We start from the raw sequence: 470 nt of genomic DNA, 5'->3' as shown, positions 1-470 counted from the left end.
GCGGCCCCGCGCCGCTGCTCCGGCCGAGAGCGAGGGGAGCGAGAAGTTTCATTTCCCAGGCGGAGCTGGCGCTAGTTCGCGCGTCTGTTTTGGGGGGCTGGCTTTTCTGTTCAACTCGGGATCCTCCGTCAGCTCCCCCGGCACCGTCTCTGGTCCCCAGCTCTCTCCCCTCCCCCAGGCGCCTTCTGCGCTCTTGCCAATCACTTTTCTCTTTTATTCCCACGATTTTGTTTGGGGGTAATACCTAGGGGGTCCCTCGCTCTCTCTCTCTTTCTCTTCTACTCTCTCGCTCTCTCTCCCTCCCCCTGCTCTGCCTCGCTCCAAGATGGACCTACTAAACTGTCACCGCTTTCATCTCCCACCTCCTATCTGTGTGTCCCCCTCGCACCCCCATCTTCTTCCTCCTTCCCGACGCAGCCCGGGTAGCGGGCTCCTCCTGACCGCGCAGAAACTGCCCCCAAAAGTCACCC

The 470-nt window shown here is 61.3% G+C and overlaps 1 protein-coding gene across 7 annotated transcripts in view; it reads right to left on the bottom strand.

Moving 5' to 3' along the window:
- ZEB2 (zinc finger E-box binding homeobox 2) overlaps window positions 1–470 on the bottom strand; it is a 141,538-nt gene that overhangs the window by 136,569 nt on the left and 4,499 nt on the right. The window lies entirely within an intron of this gene.

This window comes from Myotis brandtii, unplaced genomic scaffold (assembly GCF_000412655.1).
Source record: "Myotis brandtii unplaced genomic scaffold, ASM41265v1 scaffold1577, whole genome shotgun sequence".
Lineage (NCBI taxonomy): Eukaryota > Metazoa > Chordata > Mammalia > Chiroptera > Vespertilionidae > Myotis > Myotis brandtii.
Note: the sequence above shows the minus strand (reverse complement) of the source record. Positions and strands in the feature narration are given on the sequence as shown.